General features: G+C 36.4%; 1 non-coding gene across 1 annotated transcript; it reads right to left on the bottom strand.

Annotated features, from left to right (window-relative positions):
• Nucleotides 1–693: 693 nt before the first annotated feature.
• LOC116123307 lies at nt 694–800 on the bottom strand. Its single transcript, XR_004127017.1, has one exon. It is a non-coding gene; the product is annotated as a small nucleolar RNA R71 (small nucleolar RNA).
• Nucleotides 801–18,402: the final 17,602 nt, after the last annotated feature.

The raw sequence follows: 18,402 nt of genomic DNA, 5'->3' as shown, positions 1-18,402 counted from the left end.
CTAGTGCACTTGCTACACATGCATGTTTGACAAAACTACGCATCAAGTTTTTGGCTTCGTTGTCGAGGATTGCTTTTGTGTTAATATTGAAGTTTTCTAGTTTTCGCTAGATTGGAGTTTAATTTTAGTTTTAATTGTTTCTAGCTTAATTTTGTCTTTCTTTTTGTTCGCTTGTGATCTCACGCTCTTTTTTTGTCCTGTGTAGTTTATGCGAAGAGATAGACATCATCCAGTGGTTCCTATAGATCTAGAGATTGAAAGAACTGCAAGAAGACTTCTCAGAGAGAGAAGAGAACGAAAGGCAATAGTCATTGAAATGGCTGAAAACAGAACTTTGAGGGAATTCTTAGTGCCCACAGTTGATGGGAGTGCTCCAAGTATAACTAGGCCACTAGTACAAGCCAACAATTTTGAGATAAAGCCGGCAACCATCCAAATGATCGAACAGTCGGTACAATTTGGGGGAGATGCAAAGGAAAATCCAAACTCAGACATTGCTAACTTCTTAGAGATATGCGACACATTTAAGACAAATGGAGCGTCAGATGATGCCATCAGGTTGAGATTATTTCCATTTCACTAAGAGATAAAGCAAAGGGATGGTTAATGACACTACCAGTAGGAAAAATCACCACCTGGAATGAATTGCTACCAAGGTTCCTACCTAAATACTTCCTACCAGCAAAATCAGCAAAGATGAGAAACGATATCACATCATTTCTGTAGGAAGAGAACGAGTCCCTTTATGAAGCATGGGAAAGATATAAGGAACTATTGAGAAAGTATCCATACCATGGTTTGCCTATTTGGATGCAAGTCCCAACCTTCTATTATGGGTTGCTTACAAATGTGCAAATAATGGTGGATGCAACATCATGAGGAGCATTGCAAAACAAGATACCTGAAGAAGCTTATGAATTACTTGAAGTCCTGGCTAGTAACAACTATTAGAGACCCAATGAGAGAATGCATTCGAAGAAGTCTATGTGTATTCATGAAGTTGACACTTACACGGCCATTTCAGCTCGACTAGCAGCACTTAGAAGCAATTAAGAGGTATGCAGGTTAATTCTATTCAAACACCTCAAGTAACAAGTGATTTTTTTGCAGGTAACCATGCGAGCAATGACTGCCAAGTGGGGAATACTTTTGCTTCATCTTCCTCATCATCAAAACAATTCAACTATTTGGCTAGGAATCAGAGACAACAGAACAATCCTTCCTCCAACACGTACAATCTTGGTTGGAGAAATCATCCAAACTTGTCCTGGGGCAATCAGAATAATCAATGGAATCAAAGGACAATGCCAAATTATCAATCAGGGGTGAACTATCAACCATGAGATCAAAGAGTGTTGAAATTTGAGGATATGTTTGGGAAGTTCTTGCAAGAGACCACAAGTTTTATGAGTGAGACAAGGACAAATTTCAGAAACCAAGAGGTGTCAATTCGAAACTTGGAGGTACAAATGAGTCAAATAGCCGAAAAATTGAATGAGCGACCTCAAGGTTCCTTACCAAGTAACACAGTGACAAATCCATGCAAACAAGCAAATGCAATAACTTTAAGAAGTGGAACAGTCTTGGAAGAAGTTGAACAAAAGGGGAAGGATAAGAACCCACCAAAAGAAAAGGAAGAATCCGATGAAGAAATTGAGGAAGAAATCATTGTTAAGGAGAAGCCAACAAGTCCCTAAAAAGAAGAACCAAAGAAGGAAAATTTTCCATTTCCTGAGATACCGCTAGAGTTGTCACATTATACCCCTCATGTTCCTTCTCCTCAGAGGCTCAGAAAGCAAAATCAGGATAAGCAGTTCATGAAATTCCTTGATGTATTTAAAAAACTACACATTAACATTCCTTTTGCAGATGCCTTGCAGCAGATGCCGAGCTACGCTAAGTTCCTCCAGGAAATTTTGTCAAACAAAAGAAAATTGGAAGAGGAAGAAGTAGTGATACTTATAGAGGAGTGTAGTGCCATTCGATAGAAGAAGCTACCACCAAAACTCAAGGATCTAGGGAGTTTCACTATCCCTTGTGTTTTAGGAGATATTACATTTGATAGAGTTTTATGTGATCTGGGTGCTAGTATTAACCTAATGCCTTTTTCTGTTTTCAAGAGACTAGGGATTGGTGAAGTGAAGCTTACAACCGTATCTTTGTAGCTTGTAGATCGATCCATCAAGCATCCAAAGAGCATTGTTGAAGATGTACTGGTTAAGGTGGACAAAGTCAAATTGCCTACAGACTTTGTTGTGTTGTATATGGAAGAAGACAAGGAGATACGTCTCATCTTGGGATGACCCTTTTTTGCTACCGGAATAGCCTTAATTGATATACAGGAAGGAAAGTTGATCCTAAGGGGGTCCAAGATGAAATGGTGACATTTAATGTCTTCGAGGCCATGAAATTTTCATTAGAGCTAGATTCATGTTTTAGTGTGGATTTGGTGGATAGACTTGTAGTGGATACTATCAAAGAGATCACTCCTCAACTACCTCTAGAAGCCTGTCTTGCCCAATCTAAAACAAATGAGGTAGACGAATCGAAGAAGAATGAGTGTGCTAGGTATTTGGAAGCACTTCAACCGATAAACACAAACCAAGATCCAGAATTTGAAGATTTTGACATAGAAAAAGAGAAGGAAAAGGCAAGAACGGAAGAACCTCCAAAGCTTAAACTGAAGCCTTTACCATCTCACCTTAAATATGTGTATCTTGGTGAATCAGAATCTTTTCCGGTGATCATCAATGCAAAGTGGAGTAAAGTGGAGGAAGAGAGATTGATTCAAGTGTTAAAAGAGCATAAATCAGCCATTGGATGGACCATTTCTAACATTAAAGGCATTTCTCCATCTCTTTGTATGCACAAAATACTCATGGAAGATGATGTCAAGCCTAGAAGGCAACCACAACAAAGATTAAATCCTTATATGAAGGAAGTGGTGAGAAAGAAAATGGTAGAACTCTTAGTTTGGCGCCCATTTGATTCAGTCGACTCTCATCTGTTGGGAACATGAATGAATCAGCCAACTTGCTCATGTAAGCGGCATCCGAATAGGTCGACGTAGAGGTTGGGATACTAAAAGTAAGCATCTCAGTCTCTTCATCTAAGACCACCGCCTTGGATGACCCAGCCCCGATCGCAATTGGTTGTTTGGGTGGAGTCACAACCACATCCTCCACCCTCCTCTCCTCCTTAGTCAAAGAGTCCCTTTCTCTCTTTTCGCGACGCCTCGTGATAGACTCACCGCGCTTGGGACGGTTAATTTCTTCATAAGCCTCTCTGCAATCATAAATTCCTTAACAGTTAGTGGGTCAGGCTCGACTTACCAAACAGAATATGAGTACTGTAGCGAATAAGTAGCACACTCCAAGTCTACTTCAACGAAGGGAAATGGATACCTTATTGAACTGCCCTAACTCTAGCCCATAAGTGACTCGCCCTCAAATTCGCCTCATCCAACACTACTCGCCAATCTCTCTACTCCCTAGGAATGACAAAAACCTTTCTAGTTTGCACGTCCAAGTCGTCCCCACTCTGTTTGGCCTGATTGAAATCAGAATTTGCAAAAGAAAACCAAAATAAGACTTTAGTAACCAAAGCATGAGTAAAGATTAAGTTCCTCACCAGTCACCCGCCAGGTATACGGGATCTCGCCTTGGCCTCTCTCTCCGAAGATTGCTTCACCCCTCAAAAAGAAAAAGTGTTCCTTCCAGTTCTTGTCACTCGACCGAAGGTCGGTCACAAGATGGGTCTGATCATGCCAAAGAGTGACAGTGTATCTACCCTTATCTTTGTCGCATTCCTTTAGGAAATATGAATACAACAACTTATGTAGTCAAAACATCACTTGATTCTACACGCAGAGGACCTCTAATGCCATCGCAGCCTCCACCCATTTGACATGATTAGAGTCAACGCAATCATAAAATGATTCAGAACCTCCCATACAAGGCGGAGTATCGAAAGCCTCAGCCTATCGTAAGTCACTTCTCATAGGCACTCACCCAACCTCTTGCCTCCCAGTCAACCCTTTCGTACGACTTAGGAACCCTAACCTCAACTGACTCTAGAATATAGTACATAGTCCTTATTTGCCACACATCGTTCGTCTTCAGCAAGGGCGGATAGTCCTTATTAAGTATCCCGTTGCTGGGTCGACTCAGCTCATCCTCGGAGTCACCACTGGTAAAAGGCAAACTCTTAGAACCGTTAGTTTCGTCAAAGTCTTCCCCACTTGTCCCTTGCCCGTCTGAATCATCGTCACTCAGAGCAGCATTGCTCGGCCCAAAAGTAGCCACATTCACCTCCTTCGGTATGCCGACAGGAACATCTCCACCCTCTGGCATCACTACCATAGTTGGGGCCTTCTCATATTCATTCCCAACTTCCATCTCTGCCCTACTCGAGTCGCCCGACTTTGACTGCGACATTCAAATCCTTATCTACTCGACCCAGGAAATCGATTGGTTCTCTAATGCCAAATCTTATCTTCAATTTCAAAAGCTCCACTCGCCCAGAGCAGCTGACTAACAGGCTCTAAAACCAATATGAGTCTTTACCTCTAAGAAGCTTTTGGCTTGGTCAAGATGACCGAGTACCTATTACCTCAAGACCCCTCGTTCAGATCCCTCTCTACTCGATCTGGTAGACCGAGTGACCTATGTGACTTAGCCCTTACCAAAAATCCAAACTTCTTTACTCAAACCACCTCACTCGACCCGGTCAAGCAGATCGAGATGAGTCGAGTGAGAAGCCAACATAAATCAATTTCATCTTCTGTCCTCCCTAAACCTAGAAAACTTAGAACCTTCAAACGTAGACCACACCAAATCGATCCTAAACACACAAAACCTCCTAAACGCCAAACCAAAGAATCAAATCGCCACCAAATCTACCCCGTTCAAACCAAACAAACACAGCACCTTCTCTTTTTCAACTCTCCTAAAAAATCTACCAAACCTGACCCAAATCCCTTCAAAAATACTGCAAACACAAAGAAAGGATGAAAGGAAATGAAAAACAACACAAGGAAGCGGTATTTACCATGAAAATGGCCAAAGTCTTCGAAATCTTTTTGCTGTTGCGGAGAAAAGTTGAAACAGGGAGAAAACACGAAGAAAGAAGAGGAAAATGGAATGGAATGAAATGAAACGAATAGTAGCCTCAACACTTTTATTGACAAAAGCTGTAAAAATTTACGCATGGCAACCTCTAATTGGTCAGCGAATAGTGTAACTCCATTTTCCCGCCCAAACTCAGAAGAGAGATCTCAGTCGTACACGTGTCAAGAGATGAATTATTCAGCTTCACGTTACCTATCCAGGGTTCATGGTCGCCACGTCATGCATATACCCATGGAGATGCTAACCACTCGCTTAATTCGCTTGACCGAGTGGAGTTATCGTTGGACATACTAAATATTTAACCTCGGCTCTTCGACCTCGTGACAAATGTAGCCAAAGCAAAACACAACCTCCACCCTCTCGGTCAGCCTGACTAAGTGAACAAGCCACTTGCTTAGGAGTGCACATACACTAACTTGCTCGGATTCAACTGATTAGTTGAAAGACACCTCCACTAGAGTGATCCTAACGCATCTCCACTCTTTTCGATATACCAATTCGGACACCTTCAGGAGATCATATCATTTTACTTGGTTCGATGTGCCGAGTGAGGACACCTTCAAAGGATATGCTTCACATCGTTTCACTCAATTCGATGCACCGAGTAGGGACACCTTCACGAATACTCGCCACTTCCACTCACTCGGTTTGATGTACCAAGTGAAGCCTCTATGGCTAGTTCTACTTTCTCACTTGGTTAGGTACGCCAAGTGAGAGCACGTTTGTGTTTCAGCTCCATTTACCCACTCGGTCTGGTATACAGAGTGCAACACCTATAATGAAAGTTATACTATTTGGTTCCGCGAACTGAGGAACGTCACCTTCTGTAACGCCCCACTTAAGGTACATAGTTAAGATTTGCTGTATTGTGTAAATGTTCATTGATTCAGCTTTAATTGAGTTTGTACGTTGAGTTGGTTGAGTGTTTGCCTTGAAATTGGTTGAAACTTGAGGAATTTTGAAATTTCAAACTTCTCTTCGCCGCGGCGACATTGGCTTTGTGTACGGCGGTGTCGGCTCTGTAGTTTTTCGCTGGGGCGACGGAAGTTTCTTCGCCGCGGCGACGAGTCGACTAAAATGTGTATTGAGGTTTCTAGATATTTCTCCATAGGGGTAAAATGACCATTCTACCCCTAATTAGCAGGAAAAGTAGGGAGTGAAATGTAAGAAAATTTCATGGAGAATAGATGAGTGTGGGGGTGTAAGTGTAATGAATCAAAGGATATAGATAGAATTTCCAAGAAAGAGCAAGGGCAAAATGGGAAAGGATAGTTATAATATGAGCTAAAAAGGGTTAAGTGAAATAAACCCTTCATTTCATCCATTTCCATTTCCATCGCCATTCTCATTCTCTACTTCCTTTCAATTTTCCCAAGATTTCTAAGGAGTTTAAGAGAGCTTTTGGGTAATTTTAGTAAAGATTTCATCTAAAGCATCCTAAGGTAAGGATTCTTGCTTTAGATGTGAGTTTGCTTATGGTAATATTGAACTCTTATATTGTTGTTATTATTCTTGTTGTTGTTTTAAGTTGTAGAGAGAAGACAAGACAACAAGGGGAAGGAAAAGTGCTAGAGAAGTCACTTTTTCACAAGGTAAGTAAATCTAACCAAGTGGAGTTTTTAATAAGTTTTTGAGTAGAGATTTATGTATGTATAAGTATGTTATGTTATTGAGAATTGAGTTGAGATGAATATTTGTTTTGTGGTTGTTGGATACACTTCATCTATGAGAAGTGTTTTAATGTGTATTGAGAAATGGAAATTGAGATGAAGTTTGAGAGATGTTGTGTAAACCTATTTGGAAGTGCTTTTCTTGACAGGGATTATGATTATATGAGGGAGTTTTCTCCCATTTTGGATGGCTAGAGAATGAAGTAGAGTAGTAATTATAGTAGAGTGTTTTTATGCACATGAGTTACTTGATGAAATGCCTAAGAGAAAACATGTTACTAAACTGCCCTGTCACAGCCGTGACTTTCTGAGTGATTTTTGGGCATCTTACGGATTGAACTGGGTTTAGATCAAAACATAAACGTTATAGCCCTATCTCTAAGCTTTAAAACAAGATAAAAATTGTAGCAATCCGATGTGTATAACTCAAGTTACACCTTTTTGAGTGTGATCTACGTAGAATGACTTTCTTTGATACAACATTGCATTTGTGCTTTTCATGAGTGCATTAATGAGCATGAATCATCCATATGCATTAATTATGCATTATAGAAAGAGTAGAGAACTTTGAGTTTGAGCTTTATTAAGCGAAAAGAGAGAAAAAAAGAATAGAATAGGTTGTGCGATAGGGAACCCGTGAGTAATGGGTAGAGTATTCCCGCATGTACACCGCATTGAGAGAGCGACATGAGTATGAGAGAGAGAAGTGGTGTAGCCCGTGAGAGTGCATGCAGATGAGAGCTATACCCGAGAGTACCCGAGAGAGAGTTTATACGCTCACATGGCCAAGGGTTTCGAATCCATGCATAACCAAGTCTGATCGGATAGAATGAGTAGAAGTCACGGAGAGCGGGAGCGAGTCCCGGTCGTGCCTCCGGTAAGATGAGGCCGTGACTTACAAAAGAGAGTTAGTAGAAAGAGTTAAGAGAAAGAGAAAATAGAGAGAATTATAAAAGAGAGAGTAAATGAGAATTGTAAGGAAAGAATTAGAGAGAGTTACGGGGATAGATGAGTAGAGGATTTACTTACTAAGCATTAGTTGTGCTCACCCTGTTGTTTCTTATGTTTTTGCAGGATCTAGGTGAGGACACAGTCGGATGGGCGTCGGCAAGCGAAAGGAAATGGCTACACTGTCCACCTTGTTTTTGATGCTTTTGTACATGATACAACTTTTTGTATAAAGAATGTATATGTTTAATAAAAGAAAAATTTGGGCCCAACCTTTTATGTTATCTTACATGTATTTTTACTATGTATATTTTAAACGAATATGAGTAGAATGGAGTTGTTACACCTTCACATGTTCAACCATTCGGTCACGAAGGATGACTGAGCACACCTTCACGCAACATTTACTCTCTAAGCTAAGCACTCCTTAACTTAGAGAGTGTGAGGCAAACAGTTGGGGCCAAAAAATGCCTTCGGCCTTAATAGGCCCAAAGACGAAGACACCTTCAACAAAGCTCGGAGCTGTGGCCCAATATCGATTGGGCCTACAATAGAGTTTGCATATTGGGTCCGCTCATTACACCTACCATGTTGCTCACTGCTTGAGCCCAATCAATAAAGGTCCCGATTCGTTTAGGCCTCATCATCAGCTTGTCTGGGCCTAGGCCCATTGATTCAAGATCACCTACTGGACTTAGGGTTTACTTAGACCCCAAGGTTGCCTACTTCCTATTTCGGTACTATCCGGATTCTACCGAAGAGATCCATTACTATCCTAATCGGTCTTTAGATTCGCATCTTAGACTAACTAGGACTCCTTTTCCCACTAAGGTAAGAGAGTCAAAGGCTCTCCTTTTTTACTAAACCTCAAGTCCCAACGACTCACAGTCCTACTAGAACTCGAAGATCCTATAGCTACTAGTTGAACAAAAGGACATTACACCTTTGAGGCCCGTAGTTCCCACTCTTGAGAACTTTACATCACAATCGTAGTTATAGTCTCCGACAAAACTTCTGGTAACCTTCTCTTTCCCTAACCCTCACTAAAACTTCTGGTAACCTTCTCTTTCCCTAACCCTCACTAAATTAGCCTCATTCAACCTTGCTGACTTGAGCGTCGAAGTGCCTACGACAAACACCACCCCGGTGTTTTTCGTTCGCTTCATGCTTGTTTTCTTGCTTGTGTAGGTACAACGGATTGCTGGTGGCCTCAATCTCACGGGATCGAATCCTATTTCCGTAACGGTAGATTTTTTGCATCTACAGAATATTATTGGTGGATTGTGGCTGTTGTAAACACTTTTTATTATAGTGGATCATTCAGTCTCGTAGTTTTTTAATGTCTTCACATTGAAGAGGTTTTTCCATGTAAAATTGCTTGTGTCTCTTATGAATTTGATTGTTCTTTTCAGGTATATTTGTTCAAGGTTTTGCTCCTCATAGATTCATTCAAGTAGAAAATATTTTATTAGTTCATTATTTCCTTTCAGTTTATTATTAAATAATATCATCAGCCACCAAATAGTCCAATGGCAACCACTTCAAATATTATCAAATGGTTTGAAAAGATTAATTACAATTAAAATTGAGAAGATCCAAATGTTCATGCTTCACTTTGCTGAGAGTGATGATGTGACTTGTAATTGATGGTCGAGAAGAAAAAGATAGAAAATAGTAGATGTTGTATGGTGATGGATTATTCATATAAAACTTTATCAAAGGCTGACTCAGTGATGCATTGAAGGTCCCTCCTAGGTTAGTAATAATATGGATACGACAAAAAAACGGTAAGAGAATTTTTCAAGTATGATACGGCAAATGGTGAAAAATATGTTTGTAAAAATTCAGCCATAAAATTCACATATGGAAAAAATACGATACAGGTATATACAGGTTTAATACGGCGCCACGTTGTCAATAATACGTTTTGAAAAATACGGCAATACCAATCCTGGTTTTAGCACTTTTCTTGGACCACCTGGTTAAAATCAATATAACATTTCAAATCACTACAAGAAATATATTATATTGTGACAAAATTAATTTTGTCAAATGTTATTTTGTCACGAGTAATATAGGTATTATGACAAAATAAAGAAACGTCACATTAAGTATGACAAAGAGAATATATAGTGACTAAAAAAAATATGGTCATAATATTTTATCACAATAAAGAAACCCATAATAAATGTAGTGAAGAAAAACATTTTTATGATAATATTTCTTCACAAATTTTTGGCGCCAAATTTGGGTGTCTAGGTAAATTGTTTATTGTGACAGACATATTTTGTCATCAAATATTTTAATCACTATATTTAGTTATACATGTTATAACTACAAATTATTTTGTCGCAAAAGAATTTATTTATTATTACAAAAAAAAAAAATTGTCATAATATATGCTAAAATAGAGGTATTAATGACAAAATGTTTGAGTCAAAATTTAAGCGCTGAGATAAATTGTTTATCGTGACAAACATATTTGTCATAAAAAACTTTAATCAGTATATATAATAATCCATGCTATAATTACAAACTAATTTGTCACAAAAGAATTATTTATCATTGCAAAAAAAAAAAAAAAAAAAAAATCATTTGAAAATGTTAAAATAGAGGTATTAGTGACAAAATATTTCAGTCAAATTAAATGTGATATATTGTGACAAAAATTTGTTAAAAAACATAATTAATACACGTACAAGTATTTGTCATTCCTTTCAAGTTTTTAGTAATAACATATATGTCTATATACGGGTATGAAAAAAAAAAAAAAGGTATGGGAATTTTACGAGTATGATACGACAAATAGTGAAAAATACGTTTGTAAAAATTTGGCAAAAATTCAGATACGGAAATAAAAGGGGAATAATTTGCGAATAAACCGTCAGAGGCATATATAGTTCACAAATAATACAGTTGGACAAATAAAACATAGAAATTCGCAAATAATAAAAGAATTATATAGCTGGGTGTATAATTTGCGTTTTATTCGTAAATTTACTAAGTAGACTCCTAGTTGCTTTTGTAATTCATAAAACAAAAATTTCACAATCTTTACCGCTAATCCAATTAAATTTGAAATGCATGCAAGGACAGTTGAATAATCTGCAATGAAAAGTTTGTTACTAGAGCATCTTATCAAGAAAGTGATAGTTGACAAAATTCCAAAACAACTAGCAGTGTGCCCGCAGAACAATAAAGCTACAACTAATGTTGGAAAAGTAGCCCGCTCGGCCCGCGGCGGGTTACTCCTTTTGACGGGTCGGGTCTAACCCGACCACTAACAAAGGCAGGTCGGGTTAGGCCCGCCACTTGTTAGGGATTGGCTAGCCCAACCCGGCCCGCCAACCCTAACCCGTCGGGTTATGGTGCGGGTCAGCCCGGGTCAGCCCGCCTCTTTTTTTTTTTTTTTTTCTTTTCTTTTGTGTAATTATTTTTAGTTAACTTCTTTTCAAATATCAATAATTCAATTAAATTATGTGTAATTTTTTTTTATTAACATTTCAAATATTAATTCAATTTTAATACAATAAAATTGTAATATAAGAAAAATTAAATTTATTCATTTATCAAAAAATAAAATAAGAAATTACAACAATTATTGCCTCGTTAAAAACCTCACCAAGAAAAACCCAATGGGACAAAAACTTGGTAAGGAAAAAAGAGTGCAATAATTGACAATTAATTAATTTACAAGTTACAATTTACAAAACAACTAATTTTGGGGTTAACTAGGACCTCCCTTATCCGTATTATTTATATTACAAAATTGAAATGATTCTATTAAAGTATCGTCGACAACCTCGTATTGATCTTGATGGTTTGATCGTTCCCAATCTCTAATACATGTGAGGACTTCAATCATTTTTTGTGAAAGTTTAGTCCTCCTTTCATTTAAAATTCTTCCACTTGCACTAAATGTTTGTTCGGATGAGACAGTTGAGACAGGAACATCAAAAACATCCAAGGCAAGTCTTGATAATACCGGAAAAATACATTTTCTGGTTTTCCAATATTCTAAGACATCAAAGTTGGCTCTTTGTTGTGGATCTGTTGGTAACATTTTGGGAGTTCCCAAATATTGTTGAAGCTTGTTACTCTGTGACTGCATGGCAGACAGTATATTCGTTGTTGCCGTTGGTGCTTCTGAAGAGGAGGTTGTGCTTGTGCTTCGGGTTCGGGTCCTCTTCGGCCTATTAAATGTGCTCTAGGTGTAGAAGTCTTCATTTGTTTCTTCTGATGCAACTTCCCTGTGTATTTCGTGTCTTTGCGGGCTCCCATACCTGTTTTCATATTGGAAATATACCTCTATAAGACAATTTTTTACCTCTCCTATTTGATTGGCAAATGCTATGTTTTGTAAATTTTTAGTTAATGTCTCTAAACCATTTTCTAAACCTTCTTGTTTAATTCTAGGATCAAATATAGCCTAAACAATAAAGAAAAGGAATGGGTTTAAAATATTTTTAAAAAAAAATTTCCATTGCCTTGATTGGTTCTTTTAAAATTTCATCATTTTTGTTTTTCGTAAATAACTCTGAAATTTTTATAATTGTATGTATTACCAATGGACTAGTAAGATAATTCACGCCAGAAAGTTGTAAAGTGGATTGGTAAAAAAATTTAAGAAAAGAATGAAATACTTTAACTATTTGACAATCATTGTCTACCAAATAATGAGGACCTCTATTATTTGCTACAAAATAACTAATTAAATTTGCATAAAGTAAACATAAATAAAGCATTAAATAAGTACTATTCTATCTAATAGGCATGTCTAATGCAAAAGTTCTGGGAGACATATTTGATTTTATACAAGCATCTTGAAATTCAGTATTTCTTTTATTACTACTAGTAATATTAATCCAAGCTAAATAATCTCTAATTCTATCAATATTAGCTTTAATTGTTTTCAGACCACTTTTCATAATTAAATTAATAATGTGACATGCACAACGTTGGTGAAAAAACTTCAAAATATTATAAAAGGATAATTAATTTTTAAAAAATTTATAGCTGTACTATTAGCACTTACATTATCTAAAGTTAAACTTATCACTTTATTAATAACATCATAATCTTCTAAAACTTCAATAATTTTATTATAAATTTGTTGACCACTATGATCCATATCCATTAATCTAAATCCTAATAAAGATTTATCTAATTTACATTCATTATCAAAATAATAACAAGTCACACAAATATAATCTTGTTTAACTCTACCACTCTAAATATCGACAGTTAGAGCCATACTAACATGACAATTATGTATTTTATTTTTTAATTCTAATTTCATTTTCCCAAACAATTTTATTAAATCATTTCTAGTTGTAGTTTTAGAATAACTTTTAAATCCTAGAAAAAAATGAATTTTTAATAAATCTTTCAAAATATTTATCTTCAGCCATATTAATAGGTTGATCAGTTGCAACACTATATAAAGCTAATTGTTCCCTATATACATCAGAATTATACGCCGAGTAGTACCCATATTAGTTATTTGAGTTTGATTGGTTTCTCTATTTCCTTGTTGAGTAGTATGTTTATTAGCATGCCTTTTTAAAAAAACTAGTACCATTACCTGAATCAGCTTTATAAACATTTCCACAATACTTGCACCTTGCTTTCTTCAATTGAACTCCATTTTCTGTCTCGTAAAACTTCTCGAAATGCACCCAAACGTCTGATGTGTGTCTGTCTTCGGTTCCGACAGCAGCTGATGAACCCGCTTCTTGTTGAGATAAAGTTGGACGAGTACGACGATTACGAGGACGACTTCTAGAACCACCGGGAGCTGTAGCAGCATGGGGAGGAATCGGGGGCATATTTTAAGGCGTATCAGATTCTGAGACTGGGAAAGCAGGACTATTTGAATCAACTACATTTATGTTAACAAATTCATCGGGACTAGGATAGTTTCCTTTATCATCGAAATTGATGGAAGAGTAATATCTATCCATTGTAGTTAAAAAAAAAAATTGATGTAGAAATAGAAGAAATAAATAATTAAAGAAGGAGAATTGAAATATGGAAATAATGGAATAATGGAAAAATGAATTGAAAATTGCAAAAACTAATAAAAATTAAAATTAGAACAAATTGACAACAAAGAGAATAATTAGAGATTGGAGATTAGAGAAAATGAGAGAATGAGAGAATTTGGGATGTGAGAAAATATGAGAGTTTAGGGCCAATTTATAGGAAAAAAATGGGAAATAAAAATGATGAAAAAGACCCCTCCAACTGCTATAAAACGGCTGTATTTCAATGGTAAAAGGTATTTGAAATATTTATATAATATATATATATATATATATATATTATATATATATATATATATTATATATATTTTTTTTTTTTTTTTTTTTTTTTTTTTTTTTTAATTTTAACGGGCAACCTACTGGGTTGGCGAGTTGCTCACAAAAACGACAAAATAGCAACCCGCGGGCCGCCGGGTTGCCATATATCAACCCGACCTGCCCGAGGTTGCATGTGGGTTGGGCTCAACCTGGCCTGCCTACTAGGCGGTCTGCGTTGAGCCCTCTCTAATGCAGGCCGGGTTAGGGTTGACCCGCCTAACCCGACCCATTTATTCCACCTCTAACTACAACTGCCATAGCTTTTGGTGATTTAACACAATAATCAGTACTGTAAGTTAAAATTGCTACCTAGCTTTCTCTAGATCAACCTATATAAACACCATCTTAGTCTAACAAGGGCTATCACATTTAAAAAAAAAAAAAAAAAAAAGGACTTTTGTACAATGGTGGATATATTCTCCGAGCCACAGACATAGTACTATTAGAGTAGATGTCTTAAAGGTAATCAAATTTTGTAATTGACTTTTGTTTTGTATCATGTTTATCTGTTAATAAAAGACATTTTCTATATCTGTTTTTCATATTTAAAAATATGTTATGATATATGTCCTTAAAATGGTAGAACTATGGTAAAGAGATCTAATGTATTTTAAATCTTGATTGTGAGGACCTTATGAGCACATGAGGTGGTCATTCTAGAAACGTATACAGCCTTAGTATTATTCTAACTAAGGGCACATATAATACCCTAACCCTAGAAGAAAAACCTAATTTTCATAATTCTCAAATCAATCTAGCAATTAACTTTTCCTCTTGATCTTTTGGTGTCTTCGTGTGGACAAGCTCATGCAATCCTACGCTTAGATTGATTTGTGGAAAAATAAATTAAAGTGAAAAAGTCTCCAATGATAATAAGTTCATTAAACCTTGTATGAATTTATTAATTAAATACATATAATCATAACCCTGGCCTTGGGTTTATAGGAATTTAGATTAAAATTTTTTTTTATATTCCGCTAAGTAAACCCCATATTTCCTTACAGTGGTATCTGAGCCTAAGGTTCTTGATTATATGTATTTTGTTTTTGATTGAAGTATGATATTGATTGCATAGAATTGCACGTCTTAGGGGTTTCAATTATGATTCAATTATTTTAATTTGATGACTGATTAATTGAATTCTTGATTTGTTGATGAATTAAATATTGGTTTCAATCTTTATTGGATTGAATTATTAAAAAAAAAAATTGCGAAACGTTAGGCTGCGTGTTGTTACGCGTGGCCATCTTGAAGCTTCTCTCAGTGTGAATAGTAATCTCAACATGAATCACACCTGGCTGGGTTCGATTTCGGCCGAATCACACCCAACCATGTGCGATTCGGCCTGTTGCAACCGTCGTGTTCTTCTCCATTATCTCACCCTCACCAGCCCCTACATTCTTCCCTTAGCAACCGTCACGTTCTCCACTAGTCCCTAGAGCTCCACCCCACAAGCGTCCATATTTTTTTGCAGTAGCCAGACCCCATCCCAATCCCCCTTTCACTTTTCCGTTTTGGTTGTTGTAATGGTTGATATTAGTATTAACTCTGCAGTGGCTTTTTGTGTTGATTTTGGTAAAGAGAGATTGTTTTGGGCTGTTGGAGGTAAGTCGGTGGGGATGAGAGAAGGTGAGCAGCAACTATGAAAGAAAAATGGGGGTGGAGGATTTTGAGGTGATGGGTGGGGAAGAAAGATAAAAGGGGTTAGGCAATTTTTCTATTTTTTTAATAAACTGATTTTTAATAAAAAAATAAAAAAAATATAAACGGAATTTATCTTTTTGTCATTCTTAGTTAAAGTTAACAGATAATTCTTAACTATGAGTGAAAAAACTTAATTGCGCCAAACATTCCCCAAATTCAAACCCCATTTAAAGGAGTCAGTTGGATTACGTATTTAAAATTTTATTTTTATTTTCACTCCCTAGAAATTTCGTGGGATACATTCGTTTAGCATTTTCAAACTTTTTAAACGCAAAACGTTGGAAACAAGTGTAGGAGAGAGGGTTGGCGATCTAGGGGTTTAATTGAAGTTAGGTTGGATAGAGTTCTTTGTTCTGAAGATTGGTTTGCCAGTTGGCTCACTACCAAATGTCATACTCTCCCTCGTCTTGTCTCGCACCATAACCCGTTGGTTTTCTTTTTCATGGCTTCTAATCATTTGTAAAATTGAAAAGAAAGAATAAAAATATTGTATACTTATTTTGTTGTGATATGAGTGATTAATATAATGAGACAAAGTTAAAAGAAATTTGGTTTTCTCTCTCTTTTTTAAATCTTTGAAACTTTAATCTTAAATTTCCTCCACAAATTTTATTTTATCATTTAATTAACCTCTTATCTTTATTCTGATCGAATTAAGATCCATTTTCATATATATTTTTTTTTTTTTTGTAAAAATATATTTAATTAATAATTTATTTTAAAAAATATTATGTTTAAACAAACATGTTAAACCCGTTTTTATTTTCACATTTTCAATTACTATTTTCAGACTAGCATGCCAAATACGTTTTCATTTTGCACGTGTTTCAATCATTTTCAGAAAAACAAAAAACAAATACACAAAATTTATAAAACCCACACTATTGTCATTCTACCTTTCATCTTCATAGGTATATAAATCAATATGAATGAATCTAGCTGCAAAACGAGATGTCAACTATCTAAATCAATCTTTGACAAAAAGCATCAGTTGGTGCAATCTTCCTTCCGCTTCAAGAAAGTATTAATTTTTATTAATAATCATAGGGTAATTTAAGTGACGTTGATTTATGTTTTTGACCTTAGTTTCAAAAAATGAATTCGAAAATATAAGTCAGAAATTTAATTTTATACTTTTAGAATTCGAAAATTAATTTATAATATTGAAAATAAATGACGGTAAGACAATAAAAAGTTATTGAATTGTAGGTTTAAAAGTTTTACACTTATAATTTTGAAATAAAACAAAATAAAGCTTACGCACATATGATCATTAAACATAATATTTAAACAAAACAAAGCTTTAAATTTGCCCCTATGAAGAAACGTATTGATGCTTGATATTGACACCAATGCCTCGCACGTACAAAGTGCTAAGTAACTCTTAGAAATTGCACGTGCATAAATTTGATAATCTAATGCAAAGATTGAATAATAAATAAAAGACGATTTTTAAAGTGGTTCGGATGTTTAACGTAAGTCATACGTCCACTGTTCTTTTATATATGAGAGATTACAAGAGATCGCGAATAGCGAACACCGAGCAGAGGTGCAACAACTGATTATTCAGATATAATATCAAGTCAGTCTTGTTCTCGGATGTTATCTTTGCTTTAAAGATATAAAATGCAATCAAAGTGTGAGTTTTCTATATTAGAATCCCGCAAATGAGAGGGGGAGTCCTCTATTTATAGTAGAGGAATTCAATGTAATGATTACAAATCTGGAAGTGGGTAGGTGTTGTGCAAGTCCTTCCTTGCCTCCCATTGGCTAATAACTTAGGATATATCCTCAAGTTACCTAGGGCTCGGACAAGTATGCGGCTCCCATTCACTCATAGACAAAACTTGAATCTGTCAAGTTAGTGACAGCCATATTAATTCTCTTTGTCTTGGGGCGACATGAGAACCCCTGTACAGCGCAAAGCCTTCTTGAACTCTAATTGGAGTTAGCTGATGTAGGCATACATCAGCCCTGATTTTTTAGGCATAATAGAAGCTCCTCAGTTCTTAAGGTTCAACAATTGAATCTTGAGAACTTCATGACTATGCCGCGATCTGAATGGTCCTAAGGAGGACTTACCCGAACTAACAATTGAGAATAGCCAAAGCGACATGGGGTTGTCGGCTTAGCCCCACCAGCGAATTGAGTGGAGGTCACGACATGGATCTTCGAGCGGTATACAAGCGACCTGAGGTGATCATTCCAAAGAGGTTCAGCAAACTATGTCAAATCCCACTCAGTGCTTTACCGATTTGCTTCGAACTTTATTTGTCATTCGCGACTTAAAAACACTTGTGTATTTTATTGTAAACTGAGAATCACTTCGCCTTGAGCTTGGCGCATGAAGAAGAGTGTTTTACTCGAACGACCTCTTCAGATGTTATCCGTTGCGCTTGACAGCTGTCTTAGTCAATAAAATAAGTTTTATCTAACAAACGTGTCTCTGCGTAATAAGTGTTAGCCATGAGCATTAAATGCAAGCCATACTTAAACGACATTCTCTTTTAAGGCATTAAATGTAGATGAGGGGCATTTAATGTGGAGGAGATAATCACGCCATTACTTGGCGATTTCAATGAAGGGAAA

The sequence above is a fragment of the Pistacia vera genome, unplaced genomic scaffold, assembly GCF_008641045.1.
Source record: "Pistacia vera cultivar Batoury unplaced genomic scaffold, PisVer_v2 Contig1027, whole genome shotgun sequence".
In the NCBI taxonomy this organism is placed as follows: domain Eukaryota; kingdom Viridiplantae; phylum Streptophyta; class Magnoliopsida; order Sapindales; family Anacardiaceae; genus Pistacia; species Pistacia vera.
The sequence above is the reverse complement of the archived record's forward strand: the minus strand, read 5'-3'. Positions and strand labels throughout refer to the sequence as shown.